The sequence below is a fragment of the Gossypium arboreum genome, chromosome 4 (genome assembly GCF_025698485.1).
Source record: "Gossypium arboreum isolate Shixiya-1 chromosome 4, ASM2569848v2, whole genome shotgun sequence".
In the NCBI taxonomy this organism is placed as follows: domain Eukaryota; kingdom Viridiplantae; phylum Streptophyta; class Magnoliopsida; order Malvales; family Malvaceae; genus Gossypium; species Gossypium arboreum.
In genome coordinates this window covers 62348373-62366250 of record NC_069073.1, presented here as the reverse complement: position 1 = coordinate 62366250, position 17878 = coordinate 62348373, and positions in this window count along the sequence as shown.

The window sequence follows — 17878 nt, the reverse complement described above, 5'->3', positions numbered from 1 at the left end:
GCATAAATTTCACAAATTCTAATTACTATCATAAGCTCAATTTCGACTAACACTCAATTAAATACCTACAATTTAGCACTAATTTAGCATTTCAACATAGCCGATTGTCATTAAACAATTAAGCCACAAATATTAAACTTATCAAACTCAACCAATTCAAGAATTAACAAGCTCAAACCTTATCCTTCTACCATATCTATTTCAAAACATTAACACACTATCCATGAAGTAGAAAACTTCTATGGCCGAATATACATGACAACACCAAACTTAAAATTTACACATGGGCTAAGTAAAAGACTTAGCAACTATCTCAAATTCACTAAAATTTTAAAAGCAAACTCATGGAACACATCTTAATTCAAGATATCTAAAGGACCGAATGCTTAGCTTCAACCTTTCTTTCACTTACGGCAATGGAAGAAGGAATATGGAAAACAATTTTTTTTGTCACCCTTTTTCCCTCTATTTAATTTTGTTTTCATGTTTTAAATTCATTTCATTTAATAATGTATATATATATATATAATACATATATTTAACTCAAGCAATCAACATGGTCGGCCACTAATATGGAAATGGAAAAATTGACATGCAAATCCTCATCTATTAAATCATATAATGTTTGGCCATTTAAAAAAAATTTAACCAAGCACATTTTCTAAGTTTCCAACTTAAGTCCTATTTAATGATTTCACATTCAAATGATAAAAAATCATTGCATCAATTTTTTTTCACACATGCATTATCTCATATAATAGACCTGAAATTTAGCATTTAATTATTTTCATGACTCAGTTTTGTGGTCCCGAAACCACTTCCCGACTAGGGTCAAATTAGGGCTATTACACGAAACTCTCCCTTGCCGGATTAAGGTAAGTTACTCTTGGATTATCGAATCTCTAGCAATAGCCGAGCTTGGCTATTGTTTCATCCGTACGTATGCTGTGGTTGTTCCGTTTCCTTCTCATCTATTCTATGTTAGTCTTTCTTTTAAATCTCCTACTTTATTGGCGTGCACTAGGAGGGTGTTCTTGGCATCGGGTGTTCTTGGCATCGGGTGTTCAACAGTGGTGTTTGCTGGGATAGGCCGAATACTGCTACTTCTTTCTCTTAGTCTTTGTTTCAGTAAGTGGTTCTCAAAGTTAAGTAGTTTACGATTAAGTTGGGTAATATAATAGATGTGGATGTTAATGCAGATTGTTGACAACTGGGTTGTGGAAGAAGAGCTGGTTTAAACCCTTCTTGAGCTATCAAGGTAAGCAACATGTTATGTTGTATGTAAAAGGATGTTCTTGAATGGTAAATCCAAATGACTAAGATTGTTTGTGGAACGTTGGGTTGTTTTAGGTTGGGCGTGTGGAGTGTGTTGTTTCTTCTCCAATCAGATGTGTAATCATACACCTAACCTAAAGTTATTGTAAAAAGATGGTCATAGGTGTGTTTACACACCAAGGCTGTTGCGAATTGGCAAAAGCCGAAAAGCCAAAACTTCAGCATCTGTGGCCTCGCAAGCGTACGATCGTTTGTGAGGAAAATCAAGCCCACAGATCATGGGAGAAAGTGTGAAAGGCTGCCATGAGTGTTCTCGTGCAATGGGGACTTATGGGCCTTGTGGGCCCAATGGGCTCGTGGGTCCACACGGACAAAGTTTATGGTAAAGTGATAAATAATGAAATGGACTCGTTTAAGACGACTGTAGACCAACTAAAGGGTCGTTATCTATACCGAGGCCCTAAAAGTTGTTAACGAATAAAATACCCCTAAGGGAGGGAAATGATCGATATGCCCTAGAGGTTGATTGATAGATGGTTATATGTTATATGCATGATTGTATCTGAGTGGGAAACCTTACATACACGTAATACTATGACATGACATTCTGCATTGGGGTTGGGATTTCTGATTCGGAGGAAGTACTAGTGGTTGTGCCACGTTTTACCATTCTAGTGGCCTTGCCACATATTTTGACATTAGTGGCTACGCCACGATTACTATATTTAGCAGTTCTGCTGTGTTATTATTAGCAGCCTTGCTGCGGTATTGGTGTGCTGGTTGGGTGGGTCGATCTAATCCCCACATGGTGAGTTGGTTGGTACGGGTGGTGTGTTGGTTAGATTGGGATGGGTTGCATACCTGTACTGTACTATTACTGTTTTTGGGCTTCGGCCCACACTGTCATTATATAGGGCTAAGGCCTAGACTGTACAGTTACTGAATAGGGCTCTGGCCCAGACCGTACTGTATGCGTTGATTACTGTTTGACTGGTAGGGGTTTACACACTAAGTTTCCGTAAACTCACCCTCTTTGTTAATTGTGCAGGTAATCTCTAGCCTTAGGTGATTTGCAGCTATGAGAGACTCAGGGGTGGTCACTCGACCGCAGACTGTTTGATTAAGTCGTAATTGTAATATCCCGAATTAGGGCCTAATTGGAATAGTGGTTTTGTGACCACAAATTTGAGATAGAAATAATTATTTTATGATTATTTTGAGGTCTATGATATGATTGCGTGATTTTGTGAAAATTTCGTGAAGAAATTCTATGCATAAAGTGCTTAATTTGAAGTTAGGGACTAAATTGAATAAGTTGTAAAACTTGCATTCTAGAAGTTTCTAGTATGAAATTGATTTGAAATATTAATTAGGAGGTCTTAAATAGAAATTTGACCAATTTCTAAGTTTATGGACAAAAATTGGACATGGATGGAATTTTTGGAAAGTTTAGTAAAAAGGGCATTTTGGTCATTTAGGGCTAAAATGAATTAAAATACAAAATTAAAAGCCAATTTTGTTCATCTTCTTCACCATGGACGTGTATACCAAGGGAGACTCCATGGTTAGGGTTTCCAAGCTTCCAAGCTCGATTGTAAGTCAGTTCTAGCCTAGTTTTTAATGATTTTTACGTTTTTGGAGTCCTGGTAACTTGATTTAGCTTATGCTAGCAATAATTCAACCTAGGGTTCATAATTGGAAAAATACCCATAGGTGAAATTTGTGTATTTTGGTGTTTTTTGATAGAATATGAGGTTTTAAATTATGTTAGACAACTTGTGCTACTCGGTTTTAAGTGAAAACGAGTAAAAGGGCTTAATCGGTGAAAATACCTAATAGTCATAAGTACATGTTAGAGTGAGAATTTGATATTTCCATAGAAGGGAAAAATGATCAGCATTTCATAAAACATAATAAAATAGGATGAAGTTTAATTTCCGAACCTTGGGGCAAAAGTGCAAATATGCAAAAGTTTAGGGGTCAAAATGAAAATTTGTAAAAATATGATTTTTGGACCCGTATGAATAGTTAGTCTAAATGTGATATTATAGATGAAGGAAATTGAGATTCGAACTTAAATTGGGAAAATACAAGGTTATGGACTAAAATGGTAAATTACCATTTCTGGATCGAGGTAAGTTCGTATGATAATAATAATGCAATGTTATGTTTGAATTATATTTTTTACTACTATTGCATATATTGTATGATTTAATATATTGGAAAAGTTGATGGAATGGTGTTTATGATGTGGAAATATGACATGAAAGAATTTTACATGAAATACAAGAAAATGATGATACATGACAAGTGATATATGAAATATGTGATATATGTTATGTAAATTCTTAAAAGCTGATATGATATTTGAGTTGTGTCTTATTATACTATGAATGGACAATTGGTACTATGGATAGCGAGATCAACACTCCGAGTAAGTTCGTACATAAATAATCTATCGATTCTTTTTATGTTATTATATTTTGATATCATATGAAATGTGGCTGCCTATCACATGGTTATTTAATGTAAGTTATGAATTTAAATTGATCACGGACAATTTAGTAAAATTTTGAAAAGTGAGGAATTTCCCGGTTGAACCTTCTGAATAGAAACGATACAAATGAACTATTGTGAGGTCACGTGTGTAGTACTAAGTGCAGGCTACTACGTGTACCGGATAATTGGTCGCATGTGTAGTACTAAGCGTAGGCTACTATGCGTACCTGAAAACTCTGATCACGTGTGTAGTACTAAGTGCAGGCTACTACGTGTACCAAATTATTGGTCACATGTGTAGTACTAAGTGCAGGCTACTATGCGTACCAGGTAGCTTCAGCTACAAGTGTGGAAATGGGAAAATGTGCAGGCAATTGTGTATCTATTATTATTCCGATGAGTTCAACGGGAAATCGATTAAATGAAAATACATGTAAAAGTGATTATGTGACGAACAAGTGCAAGTATATGTTTATTTGAATTTATGAGCAATATGCTCGATATTTGAGCGAACCTCAGTAAAATGGAATGGATTAAGTGAATTGTGTAAAAGTGAAATTTAGTAGTAAAATAGTGTTGAACAGCAGCAGTGCATGACTTTGAAAATTTACCAAAAATTGTGTAAGTTGAATTAAATTTCAAAAAAATTATGGAATTAAAGATTAATGAGTATATTTTCAAATAAAAGAAACAGGGGGAGCAAAAGAGTTATATATTATGTGTTATTATAATTTTTGTGAGACAGTGTCAGAATAAATTCGAGATCCCCTGTTTTGACTTTTGAAATTCACCATAAATTGTACAAAAATTATTAAAGAATCATTCCCTACATGCATGGTTTCCTTATTGAGTCTATTTTTAAGGGAAAAAATGGCATGGTCGTTGAAATTCTGTACAGGGATAAATTCGGTTTGTAGTGCACAGGGTCGAGTAGTCGTACTTCGAAATAGGGAAACTTTAATGAATAAACTGTACTAATTGGCTAAACCAAAATTCTGGAAATTTTATGAGAGAAATATATATGAATCTAGTTTCAAGGAAAATTAACGAAACTAAATTTTGAGTTTTGTAGCTTCATATATGAATGATTTAGTAACTGTAACTTGATAACACAACTTAACCTGAACATGTGTAATTATACAATTATAGTGTTTTATCTTGAAAAGCGTGGTAGTAATTGCTTATTATTTTCATATGAACTTACTAAGCGTAAAGCTTACCCATCCTCTCCATTTCTTTAGTATTGGCAGGTCGGCTCGGTGTTGGAGATCGTCGGAGGCAAAATCACACTATCAAACTATCATTTTGGGAGAATTAATTCAAATATTAGAAATATCAAGTGAGTGGCATGTATAAGAAGTTGGTTTGTGATATGTATTTTTATTATGATTTTGACCATACATATCAGTCTGCATTGAGTTATCGTATATGATCATGAGATGTAGTCCTTATCCATTATGGTTTATAAGTTTAATTAATCGTGCCATGTCCTATGTTTTGATGTGATTATATAGTTAGCTTTGTTTGTTATGCATGTGTTCGAAAAGTTTTGAATTAAATGAAATTTTATGGCCTGGTTTTCGTCTATGTGTATTCTTAAGTCTGGTAATGCCTCATACTCTGTTCCAGCCTTAGATACGAGTAAGGGGTATTACATTTAGTGGTATCAGAGCTATAGTTTAGTTGGTTCTCAGACTAACGTAGCATGTGTAAAAGTCCAGCTATACATGCCACTGATCTGTGATAGTGTGATGTCTCCCGACGCGTATGAGCATCGTCTTGTTTAGATAGAGGTACTCTCCAACCAAACTACACCGACCTTGTTCAATGTGATGCAAAGGTGTTTGAATAAAATTACGATTATGATGAGTCTCGATTTAGAAAAGTATAAATAAAAATTTATGATATATATATAAGTGATAACATGTGAGATGAAAGGTCATGTTGTGATAAATATCCATACTTGCTTGATGCTCATATGATGTAGTGTATTTGACTTACTTGATAAGATGAACGGGATAAATAGAAATTCATAGAGGTATGAGTAAAAGTTCCTAATATCATGATATGAATGAAAATGTCATTGCCTTGATTGAACGTTGAATGTTGATGAATGTCAATGATATTTTTTTTATGAGATAAATGATTATAATGAAATGAATTTATCTATGTTAAACTGTTTGGACTGAATTATGTGATTGTAATGATATGTATATGATGATGCACGAAATGAAAGTTGCGATTGTGATGAAAACATCTATGTTTGTTTAACCCTTATATGATGTCATGAGTATGATTTTTTCGAGTAGATGAATGGATAAGTCAAGCTATCCAGAAAACATAGGATGCATGCATAATTATACTTGACTAAATGAGATAACTGGAAAGTGGGCATTAAACCAATATGAATGTTAGTTACTCGAAATGAATGACATGATTGAGATATGATTGCTATGATGAAAACTGTGTTACATGTATATGTATATGAGAGTTGAGTTAGAGGCCCTATGACCCCTTCCCCCTTACCAAAGTGGTGTTTTATAATGGAATTTCATGAGATTTATACTGAATAAGTTTCCAATTGAGAAACTAAAGAGTTCAGTGCTATAATAATTATAAATATGATTAGAGATTGAAGAATGAGTTGGTAAGTAAAGTTAAAGCCAGAAAAGTATCAGATTAGCATAAGGATTATTGGAGCTATGCACTGTCCCAGTTAAAGAATGAATTTACTTTGGTAAATTGAATTACTCAGATACAAGGTCGAGAAATGTGTAAATCAAAATTTATTTAGAACTAGTCTTCTTTAGTGAAAAGTAATATGAAATTTGTGATGGCAGAAATAGTTGGGGAAATGATATCTGAAATGTGTAATATCTAAGTGTGATAGTTACGGCTGGATAGATTTTAGTAGTTTCTTCTAAGATGTTCTATGTGTTTATCCGTTCCCAGAAATATTTCTATGGTTATTGATCTTTTGAAGAAATTTTTGTTATATAGGGATGTTTTCTGATCCTGATGTTAGACGAAAACATTGGTAGCTTTGATTGGTTTATAATTTGTATTACTCTATTCCTTGGGCATTCCATTATATATTCTACCGATAAAAAATTGGTGAGAGAATATGTATGATACTATGATTCTGTTTCTTCTACTTGATGCTCCATTTGATATGTATATATATGGTAAGATACATTGTTCTTGTTGCATTTGATTCCAGTGAGATTAAATGATGTTTTCTACTGGATTTCTTTTCTCTGAGGAATTATCAGGATCTTCTATATTTTCCTATGAGTTTGGTTTTCAATTTTTCGGCATAGTATCGTATCTTGGGTTTCTTTATTCTGGATTTCTTTATTCTAGGTTTTTCTATCTTGGATTTCTTTATTCGGTTTGCTTGTTATCTTTATTCCGTAATTTATCAATTATGACTCATGTTCGGAGTGCATTCTTCAGCTCATGATAATCATGTCAAGTATGACTATACTTCTGATTTGATTTGGGTGATGTGGTGATTTCAGTATTGGGATTTTTCTAATTTTCATGTAAGGTTTGCCAACAGTAAAGGTATAAGTGATAAAAGTGTGAGTTTTAATCGGTATGGTGGATTACTTCTCTCAAGTAAGTCAATTATAGTTAATGTCTTCAATTGAGATATTTTGGTACTTGAACTAATGCAATTGAGACGGTTTTGATTAACGTAATGAATGAATAGTAAAGGATTGTATGATGAATTGTTTTGTAACTAGAAGAAAGGATTATTTTCGAAGTTATATCAGAATTATTTCCATAGCGGAAAGAGGGAAATGTGATAGTGAGTAGTAAACTAAAAGAGTACAGTGAGGATCAACTTCTGATGTTTAATTTCAGATTGGATCTGATTCATGGTATTATTATTTTTATTCTGAGGCTTATACAGAAAGAATTGGATGAAGCTCACAGTGAAAATTTGCCTATTCATTCAGAAAGTAATGACGTGTATTGTAATTTGATTCAGATGTTATTGGATTGTGATTTATTGATGATAAAAATCTATATGATTATTTCGGAAGAGTGCAGGTCCCTTTGATTGTTGGATTTCTTGGAATTTTAGTCTTCGTTAACCAAATTGAGATCTGGTTTTATGTCAAGATGACAAAGGAAACGGAGAAGGGTTGAAAATTTAAGAACAATTAAGAGATGAGTCTGTAAGCTTTCAGAATATATGAGAAATTAAAGAGATATATTGGAGGCACCGCCTGAGTGAAAGTTCTTCAGCACTGAATATGAAATTGAGGAATCTAACTCAAGACCACTTTTCCGATAAGATTTTCGGGGACGAAAATCCCTAAAGAGGGGGAGAGTATAATATCCCGAATTAGGGCCTAATCAGAATAGTGGTTCCGTGACCACAAATTTGAGATAAAAATAATTATTTTATGATTATTTTGAGGTTTATGATATGATTGCATGATTGTGTGAAAATTTCGTGAAAAAATTCTATGCATAAAGTGCTTAATTTGAAGTTAGGGACAAAATTGAATAAATTGCAAAACTTGCATTCTAGAAGTTTCTAGTATGAAATTGCTTTGAAATATTAATTAGGAGGTCTTAAATAGCAATTTGACCAATTTCTAAGTTTATGGACAAAAATTGGACATGGATGGAATATTGGAAAGTTTAGTAAAAAGGGCATTTTGGTCATTTAGGGCTAAAATGAATTAAAATACAAAATTAAAAGCCAATTTTGTTCATCTTCTTCACCATGGATGTGTATACCACGGGAGACTCCATGGCTAGGATTTCCAAGCTTCCAAGCTCGATTGTAAGTCCGTTCTAGCCTCATTTTTAAAGATTTTTACGTTTTTGGAGTCCCGGTAACTTAATTTAGCTTATGCTAGCAATAATTCAACCTAGGGTTCATAATTGGAAAAATACCCATAGGTGAAATTTGTGTATTTTGGTGTTTTTTGATAGAATATGAGGTTTTAAATTATGTTAGACAACTTATGCTACTCGGTTTTAAGTGAAAACGAGTAAAAGGGCTTAATCGGTGAAAATACCTAATAGTCATAAGTACATGTTAGAGTGAGAATTTGATATTTCCATAGAAGGGAAAAATGATCAGCATTTCATAAAACATAATAAAATAGGATGAAGTTTAATTTCCGAACCTTGGGGCAAAAGTGCAAATATGCAAAAGTTTAGGGGTCAAAATGAAAATTTGTAAAAATATGATTTTTGGACCCGTATGAATAGTTAGGCTAAATGTGATATTATAGATGAAGGAAATCGAGATTCAAACTTAAATTGGGAAAATACAAGGTTATAGACTAAAATGGTAAATTACCGTTTCTGGATCGAGGTAAGTTCGTATGATAATAATAATGCAATGTTATGTTTGAATTATATTTTTTACTACTATTGCATATATTGTATGATTTAATATATTGGAAAAGTTGATGGAATGGTGTTTATGATGTGGAAATATGACATGAAAGAATTTTACATGAAATACAAGAAAATGATGATACATAGCAAGTGATATATGAAATATGTGATATATGTTATGTAAATTCTTAAAAGCTGATTTGATATTTGAGTTATGTCTTATTATACTATGAATGGACAATTGGTACTATGGATAGCGAGATCAATACTCCGAGTAAGTTCGTACATAAATAATCTATCGATTCTTTTTATGTTATTATATTTTGATATCATATGAAATGTGGCTGCCTATCAAATGGTTATTTGATGAAGTTATGAATTTAAATTGATTACAGACAATTTAGTAAAATTTTGAAAAGTGAGGAATTTCTTAGTTGAACCTTCGGAATAGAAACGATACAAATGAACTATTGTGAGGTCACGTGTGTAGTACTAAGTGCAGGCTACTATGCGTACCCGAAAACTGTGATCACGTGTGTAGTACTAAGTGCAGGCTACTACGTGTACCGGATAATTGGTCGCAGGTGTAGTACTAAGTGCGAAGCTACTATCGTGCAAAAGCGTGATCACGTGTGTAGTACTAAGTGCGAGGCTACTACGTGTACCAAATTATTGGTCGCATGTGTAGTACTAAGTGCAGGCTACTATGCGTACCAGATAGCTTCCGTTACAAGTGTGGAAATCGGAAAATGTGCAGGTAATTGTGTATCTGTTATTATTCCGATGAGTTCAACGGGAAATCGATTAAATGAAAATACATGTGAAAGTGATTATGTGATGAACAAGTGCAAGTATATGTTTATTTGAATTTATGAGCAATATGTTCGTTATTTGAGCGAACCTCGGTAAAATGGAATGGATTAAGTGAATTGTGTAAAAGTGAACTTTAGTAGTAAAACAGTGTTGAACAGTAGCAGTGCATGACTTTGAAAATTTACCAAAAATTGTGTAAGTTGAATTAAATTTCAAAAAAATTATTTAATTAAAGATTAATGAGTTTATTTTGATATAAAAGAAACAGGGGGAGCAAAAGAGTTATATATTATATGATATTATAATTTTTGTGAGACAGTGTCAGAATAAATTTGAGATCCCCTATAACCTACATGCATGGATTCCTTATTGAGTCTATTTTTAAGGGAAAGAAACAGCATGGTTGTTGAAATTCTGTACAGGGATAAATTCGGTTCGTAGTGCACAGGGGTCAGAGTAGTCATACCCTGAAATAGGGGAAACTTTAATGAATAAAATGTACTAATTGGCTAAACTAAAAATTCTGGAAATTTTATTGGAGAAAGATATATGAATCTAGTTTCAAGGAAAATTAACGAAACTAAATTTTGAGTTTTGTAGCTTCAGATATGAATGATTTAGTAACTGTAAATCAATAACACAGCTTAACCTGAACATGTGTAATTGTACAATTATAGTGTTTTATCTTGAAAAGCGTGATAGTAATTGCTTATTATTTTCATATGAACTTACTAAGCGTAAAGCTTACCCATCCTCTCTATTTCTTTAGTATTGGCAGGTCGGCTCGGGGTTGGAGATCGTCGGAGGCAAAATCACACTATCAAACTATCACTTTGGGAGAATTAATTCAAATATTAGAAATATCAAGTGAGTGGCATGTATAGGAAATTGGTTTGTGATATGTATTTTTATTATGATTTTGACCATACGTATCAGTCTGCATTGAGTTATCGTATATGATCATGAGATGTAGTCCTTATCCATTATGGTTTATAAGTTTAATTAATCGTGCCATGTCTTATGTTTTGATGTGATTATATAGTTAGCTTTGTTTGTTATGCATGTGTTCGAAAAGTTTTGAATTAAATGAAATTTTATGGCCCGGTTCGTCTATGTGTATTGTTAAGTCTGGTAATGCCTCGTACTCTGTTCCAGCCTTGGATACGGGTAAGGGGTGTTACAGTAATATATTCGACAATGATTATTTGGGTTTCCATTTTTGTAAAAAGGCCATTTGTGGAATTGTTAAATTTTATTGGGCTTTTGGTTACATAACTTAATCTGCTAGAGTAGGAACAACGAGTTTACAAAGTAATAACGTTTCCTAAGAAAAACCTACAAATAAAACCTTAAAATGTTTAACTAAAAAAGCTTCCGCGGTTTAAATCAAAGAATAGGGATCTTTAACAACAAATGTTTAGTGAATACATTTTGACAACCTAATTTACCAAGTTACTCACGCATCAAAAACTACATAGACTTTCAACTGAAAAACCAATTTATCAACTGAAAAACCAATTTATCACTTTTAAACCCTAGGCCTTTAGTAACACTCAGTGTAGCACACTGATTCGGTTGTAACGTCTAGGCTGAGTTTAGGGTGTTACATTTTGTGGTATCAGAGTCAGGTTCAAAACTCGGCTGTGGAATGAATTTTTCCTAAAATTTAGTTTTGGAAAAGATGTTTTCAACAGAATTTGACTTGTTTTTTTCGAAATAATGCTACTGGGAGTGTGGCACACTGAGTCTCCGGTACCAAATCTTTAAGTTTTCTGTTATTAATTGCTACTATAAACTATCGTGTTATACTGAGAAATTGTTATAGGCAGTAGAACTGTATTGAAACTCTATAGGTAGAGTAGACGAGAAACCCTAGGAAGTTGATGTTGATAATAATACCTCGATTTACGAAAACAAAAACTTAGTGTACTGTTTGACATAAAATAATCGATAATAAATATTGGAATTATACACTGATGTCATAAAACTCTTAAATCAGATTAAGTGAATATCGATATGAGCACTAGAGTACTCAGGGAAGAGGTACACGAGGCCATGGTAGAGGCTGAGGAAGTGCTAGGGCTGGGTCTTCAGCTTCGGGCCACATGCCTGCTAGGGAGGCACCAGCTTCACTGGTAACTGAGACAGGGTCCCATGATCTAGTAGTTGGGAATGATGCTTTGTCTCAGGAAATGTTACGTGTTCTTAAAAGGGTTGCCGTAGCGAGTACGGGAATAGTGCGCTGGGGTCAATTTCTGAGCGACTCCGGTCTAATGCGGTAAAAATCTTTAGGGGAGTTTCTGGTGTAGCTCCTAATGTGGCAGAATATTGGCTGGAGGCTACGGAGCGGATAATGGATGATATTGACTGTTCTGGAAAGTAAAAACTAAAAGGGAACGTGTCTTCACTGCGGGACGAGGCTTATCAATGGTGGCTCACTGTGAGAGAGGGTACACAAGCTGATCATTTGACGTGGGACTTCTTTAAGGCGGCCTTTTTAGGGAAATATGTGGGGGCAAGTTATGTGGACACCTGAAGGAAGGAATTCCTGAGTTTGACCCAAGGGAATAAGACTATGGCAGCATACGAGGCAGAGTTTCTGCAGCTGAGTCGGTATGCCCGTAGGATAGTTGCAACCGAGTATGAATGCTGTGTGCAGTTTGAGGATGGGCTTCGGGATGAGTTGCGTGTACTGATAGCTCTACAGAGGGAGCGGGATTTTGCTGCCTTGGTTGAGAAAGCAAAGATTGCTGAGGATGTGAAGCGCTCCGAGCGGCAGAATCGTGAGAAGGATAGGGGCAGACTTAGAAGAGATTTTGGATCCTCGGGTTCTTCTGGTAGGTTTGCTAAGAGGGCCTGGTTTGATGGGCCGGTTCGAGCTGAAGTTCCTGTTGCTGCTGCCAGACAATAGTCTTACGTAGATTGTGGGAGAGCTCACTAGGGTGAGTGCTGGAAGCGAACGGGGGCATGCTTTAGGTGTGGGTCGAAGGACCATCTGGTTAGGAACTGTACTCAAGAGATTACTCAGACGCAAGCTGTAGGTCAGGGTTTTGTACAACCTGTGAGAGGTGGTCGACCGCCACCAAGAGGCCGTGGTCAAGTCAGAGGTGGAAATGGGAGTGGATGAGGTCATGGCACACCGGGCAGAGGTACAGGTAACACTGAGGCGAGACAACCAGCTTTGGTCTATGCTGTTCATCGCCGTTAGGATGGTGACACACCTGACGTCATAACTGGTACATTTCTAATTTATAATGTACCTTACACTGCCTTAATTGATATTGGGTCTACACACTCGTATGTTGCATGCACTGTGTCTAGGATATTAGGTTTTCCAGCGAATTTGATGGAACTATCATTTAGGGAGTTTGATATTATTTTGGGCATGGTTAGTGAAGCATAGTGCGAAGTTGGATTGTGCTGCTAAGCGGATGATATTGAGAACTTTGGATGATGAAGAGGTGGTGGTGATAGGTGAGCGAAGGGATTATCTGTCTAACGTAATTTCAGCATTAAGAGCCGAAAAGCTGATTCACAAGGGTTGTGAGGCTTTATTAGCTTATGTCGGCACAATTGAGTCTAAAGGTTCTTCTGTTGGGGAAGTTAGAACTGTGAAGGAATTTCCGGATGTATTTCCTGAAGAGCTTCCTAGGTTGCCACCCGATCGTGAAGTCGAATTTGGTATTTAACTCTTGCCCGGAACGGCCCCAGTGTCTATTGCCCCTTATAGGATGGCATCGAAGGAGCTGACGGAGCTTAAGGCTCAAATCCAAGAGCTATTGGATAGAGGGTTCATTCGACCGAGTTTATTTCCGTAAGGGGCACTGGTGTTGTTTGTGAAAAAGAAGGGTGGAACCATGCGCATGTGTATTGATTATCGACAACTGAATAAGCTAAACCACTAAGAACAAGTACCCTTTACCAAGGATAGATGATCTGTTCGATCAATTGTGAGGAGCTGCAGTGTTCTCCAAAATAGATATGCGATTTGGTTACCATCAACTAAAGGCTAAGGAAGCGGATGTGTATAAGACAGCTTTTAGGTCTCGTTATGGTCACTATGAGTTCCTAGTCATGCCATTTGGGTTAACAAATGCACCAACTGCTCTTATGGACATGATGAACCGGGTGTTTCAACCCTATTTGGATCGGTTCGTAGTAGTTTTCATAGATGATATTTTGGTGTATTCGAGAACCGAGGAGGAACATGATATACATCTTCGTACGATTCTGCAAATTTTAAGGGAGAAGCAGTTGTACACCAAATTCAGCAAGTGTGAGTTTTGGCTGCATGAGGTGATGTTTCTAGGACACGTGGTGTCTATCGAGGGGATTAGGGTTGATCCTCAAAAATTTGAAGCCGTATTGGATTAGAAACCACCTAAGCCTATATCCAAGATTCGAAGCTTTCTAGGTTTGGCTGGTTATTATAGACGGTTTGTGGAAGGGTTTTCACTGATTGCCTCACCCCTAACTAAGCTATTGCAGAAAGGAGTGTCGTTTGTTTGGACTGATAAGCAGCAAGAAAGTTTTGAGAAGTTGAAGAAAGTGCTAACTGAAGCCCCTGTGTTGATACAGCCAGAGTCTAGGAAAGAATTTACCATTTACAATGATGCATCTCACGTGGGGTTGGGGTGTGTGTTAATGCAAGACGGTAGGGTGGTTGCTTATGCATCCCGTCAGCTTAAGCCTCACGGGGTGAATTATCCCACTCATGATTTGGAGTTGGCTGCTATGGTTTTCGCACTAAAGATTTGGAGGCATTATTTTTATTGTGAAAGGACGATTATTTACACGGACCATAAGAGCCTCAAGTACCTCCTTACTCAGAAGGAGGTGAACCTTAGGCAACAAAGATGGATTGAGTTACTTAAAGATTATGATTGTTCAATTGAGTATCACCCTGGAAAAGCTAATATGGTAGCTGACGCACTGAGCCGGCGAGTGGTGTCTGATTTGAGAGCAATGTTTGCTCGTCTCAGCCTATATGATGATGGTAGTTTATTAGCTGAACTACAAGTGAGACCAACTTGGACGGATCTAATTAAGGGGAAACAGTTTTCGGATGAGTCGTTGGCTCCTTGTTTTAGAGAAGTGGAGAAAGGTGAGACTGTGGATTTTGGGTTGAACAGTGAAGGGGTATTATGTTTTCGTCGGAGAGTTTGTATGCCAAGAGATCATGATCTGAGGCAGTCTATATTACGTGAGGCACATAGAAGTCCATATGCTATGCATCCGGGTGGAAACAAATTATATCGAGACCTTCGTGAATCGTATTAGTGGCCAGGGTTGAAACGTGAAGTTACGGATTATGTGAGTAAGTGCCTGACTTGTCAACAAGTTAAAGCTGAACATCAATTACCTTCTGGGTTGTTACAACAAGTTAAAATTCCACTCTGGAAATGGGAGAGGGTAACCATGGATTTTGTCAATAGGCTACCCTTGACGCCTACTAAAAAGAATTCAATTTGGGTGGTTGTGGATCGGTTAACTAAGTCCGCTCATTTTATGCTGGTTCGCACTAACTACTCGTTGTAGAGGTTAGCTAAGTTATACGTGGCTGAAGTTGTAAGACTGCATGGGGTGCCAATTTCTATCATATCTGACAGAGACCCTAGGTTCACCTCCCAGTTCCGGAAGAAACTACACGAGGCTTTGGGTACAAGACTAGATTTTAGTACAGTGTTTCACCCTTAGACGGATGGACAGTCTGAAAGAGTGATTCAGATATTGGAAGACATGTTGAGAGGGTGTGTGATTGATTTCAGAGGCAGCTGGGAAGATTATTTACCGTTGGTAGAATTTGCATATAACAACAGTTACCAGTCTAGTATTCGAATGGCACCGTATGAGGCATTGTACAATCGTAGGTGTCGTACTCCTACTTGTTGGACTGAATTGGGTGAGCGGCAGATTTTGGGGCCAGAATTAATTTCTGATGCTGAAGACAAGGTAAAACTGATTCGAGATGATTGAAGGAAGCGTCTGATAGACAGAAGTCTTATGCGGACCTTCATCGGAAAGAGATCGAGTACGCTGTGGGGGATTGTGTCTTTCTTAAAGTGTCATCGTGGAAGAAAATTTTAAGGTTTGGACGGAAGGGCAAGCTTAGCCCTAGATTTATTGGGCCTTACCGGATACTTAGGCGTGTAGGACCGGTCGCGTATCAACTTGAGTTGCCTCTAGAATTGGATAGAATTCATGACGTGTTCCACGTTTCAATGCTTAAGCGATGTCGTTCTGATCCCTCGCATATCGTACCAATTGAGGAAATTCAAGTTAGGCCTAACCTATCGATCGAGGAAGAACAAGTGCAGATATTGGCACGGGATGTTAAAGTTCTGAGGAAGAAATCAGTTCCACTAGTTAAGGTGCTATGGCCAAATCACGGTGTAGAAGAGGCCACGTGGTAGCTGGAGGAAGCAATGCGACATCAGTACCCTCATTTATTCTGACAAGGTAAATTTCAAGGCCGAAATTTCTTTAAGAGGGTAGAGTTGTAATGCCCCAAAATTTGGGGTCTGTAAGTTTGTTTGGTTTAACTCGATTTTCATGTTTGGTGAGGTGGATGAACGGTTTGGGTGTGTTTAGGGTTGTCAGTGAAGTACGGGGGTCAAGTTTTAGCTTTTGCGAAATACTATTTTTTTCTCTCTTTAAGAAACCCTGGACGCTGGCACCTAGGCCTTTTAAATAAATGTGGTGTTTTGCTAGCACTAGGAAGTCATGTGGCTTACTGGCTTGTGGCGTGCTTTGGCTTCAGTAAGGACTGGGGTTTGAATCCCATGTGCTTCAGAGGACGTTATTTTGCTGTATGGGGGCGGCAAGAGTTTGTGGCGAATTCAAACTCTGCTATATGGGAGTTTGAACTAGTCTTGGTTGTTGGGAGAAGATTGTGGAGGGATAAGGGGAGTGATTTGTGGAGATTTTCAAGGAGTTGGTAGGGAGGAGTGTTGTACCCGAATTGTCCACCTTGTAGAAGCAAAATCGGCTAGGGGAGTTCTTCTAGCATTTCAGCATTTTGGTTTTGGGGTAAAAGCTGAATTCTACTTTCTCTATTTTCAAGTTTGTACTTTTGGTTATTTTTGGGGTATTACCTTTCCTTGTGTCGAACTTTCCCTCATTTCTCAGCTTTAGTCGATTATGGTTTTCTCAAATATCTCTTCTTCCTACTTCATCTTGCTACACTTTACTTTGGCTGATTAACTCCATTTCTTTTCTCACCCATACATTTGGTCTAAGCCGTAGCACCTTCTAGACCTTTTGCTCATCCCCTACATGCTCTTGGTTTGTGTTTTCCTTCTTGAAGCTTTCATCGAACACTCCCATATCTAGCCGAAACTCTATCTTGTCGATTAAGGTAAGTTACTCTTGGATTGTCAAATCTCTAGCAATAGCCGAGCTTGGCTATTGTTTCATCCGTATGTATGATGTGGTTGTGTCATTTTCTTCTCATCTATTTTATGTCAATCTATCTTTTAAATCTCCTATTTTATTGGCGTGCGCTAGGAGGGTGTTCTTGGCATCGAGTGTTCGACAGTGGTGTTTGCTGGGATAGGCTGAATACTGCTACTTCTTTCTCTTAGTCTTTGTTTCGGTAAGTGGTTCTCAAAGTTAAGTAGTTTATGATTCAGTTGGGTAATATAAAGGATGTGGATGTTAATGCAAACTGTTGACAACTGGGTTGTGGAAGAAGAGGTGGTTTAAACCCTTTTTGAGCTATCAAGGTAAGCAACATGTTATGTTGTGTGTAAAAGGATGTTCTTGAATGGTAAATCCAAATGACTAAGACTGTTTGTAGAACGTTGGGTTGTTTTAGGTTGGGTGTGTGGAGTGCATTCTTTCTTCTCCAATCAGGTGTGTAATCGTACACCCAACCTTAAGTTATTGCAAAAAGATGGTCATAGGTGTGTTTATACACCAA